We start from the raw sequence: 1928 nt of genomic DNA on the forward strand, positions 1-1928 counted from the left end.
GGGGTGGGCTGTGGGTGGCATTGCTTAATATAGTTGGTCAATAGCTGTGTTTTCTAAGTGCCACAGAGGACTAAAGGAATGTCGCTAATGTTTGGCGTGGAGGTTACTGATGGCTTTGAGAGGGACGTTTCCCAGGCCTTGGAAGGAGAACAGATGTCATAGAAGGGGGGCATTACGGAGACAAATCCCCATGCACAGGCCTGGTCCCTGCTTTTTCACCACTTTGGCTTCGGGCATGAATATAATGGTGTGAGCAGAGAGCTGGCATCGCCCAAGGAGACTTTGGCCTCTCAGTCCTTGGAACTTGGCTTTGCTCAGGGCACAGGCAGAGCTGGATGCTGCTGGCTTTCTCCCTCTGCCTCGGTTTATTGGCCTGTACAAAGGGCATGTCGCTGCAGGCGGCCGCATTGCAAAACTCGATCGCACTGCTCGTTTCTCTGAGTGTTTCCTTCCTTCTTTCCACCGGAGGTCTTGAGAAGAGGGTTCCTGTCGTAGACCTCTCTGCTTCTTCCCACAGCAACAGGGAATGGTGGGGAAAGCCCAGCAGGAGGCAGCAGGTCCCACTCTGCCATCACTGTGTGGCCTGCAGCTGGGCACTTTGCCCATCAGGGTCCTCATTCAGTATCAAGACGGGGAGAACACACCCTTCTTTGCAGGTGGCTGTGGAAGTCTGTAAAGCAATGCACTGGGGAGTTCTTTGAAAACCAGTTTCATGGTCTCAGTAGCTGTGTATACTCTAAGAATTGAATCGTCTCTCTCCCACTAGACCTGCCATGTCAGTTTAAACCTCTCCTATGCCACTTTTTTCTGGCAATGAGAGCTGATTTAGAGTCTGATCAGTTCTGCAGTCTTCAAGGAAATCAACAATTCTGGCAAAATTATCTATTGGTGTTAAAACCATTAGGAAGTCTATCAGCAAGGGAACGGACAACAAAATTGTGGCATATTCATCTAATGAAATAAGACAATCACGGGGGAAAAACCTTGATACCCACAAAAATATGTGTGCATATCACAGATAATGTTGAGTGAAAGAGTTCATATTATAAGACGCTGCTTATATGGAGTACTGAAGCAGGCCCAACTCATCTGTGTGAAGAAAGTCAGAATAGAGGTTTCCTTTGTGTGTGGGCTGTTATCTGGGAGGGGGCATGCGAGGGAGCCCGTTGGGGAGCTAGGAATGTTCTCAGTCTGGATTTGGGCTGTGGTTATGTGGGTGGAAACATATGTAAGCATCTCAGCACAAGAGGACCTTATGCATTTTCTGGTAAACATAACACCATCTATAATGTATTTCAGCCCAAAGCTTTTAACTTGAATCTAATCAAGATTTTAGATCTAACTTCTAGTTTCCAAGAAATGGAGAGATAGACGGACAAGCTAAATGGTACCACGAGGAAGACGCTGAACAATCCCAGAAAGTTGGTCCTTCTGTAGGACAATCAACTCAGTGTCTTTCACGAGGGGAGTTGGTTGAGGTCAGAAGAGCTCAAGAGACATCACAACCAAAGGCAACGCAAGGCCTTGGTCTGGATCCTGGTTTGGACAAACCAGTCATAAAGAAAACTCATAGAGGCAAATAGGGATATGTAAATATGGATCAAGTTTTAGATGTCATTAAGAAATTGTTTACCCTGTTTTTGTTTAGTTTTATTTCTTTGTTTTTCACGTTTTAAAGTATGATAACACTAATTATTGGAAAATGTTATTTTCAAAAGATGCATACTGGCAAAAAATCCGGATTCATTATCATCTTGGTGAAGACAAGCCAACCCACGGGACTGCCTTGGAAGTTTCCCTTTCTGTAAACAAACCTTTCAACAGGAAATGGACATTTACTGGACTTCTGCTATAGGTCAGCACTTTATATATATTTCTCATTTCATAACATCCATGTGTTTTTCCTTTTTATAACTATGTTTAGTTGG

Source organism: Pseudorca crassidens, chromosome 1, assembly GCF_039906515.1.
Source record: "Pseudorca crassidens isolate mPseCra1 chromosome 1, mPseCra1.hap1, whole genome shotgun sequence".
Classification (NCBI taxonomy): Eukaryota; Metazoa; Chordata; class Mammalia; order Artiodactyla; family Delphinidae; genus Pseudorca; species Pseudorca crassidens.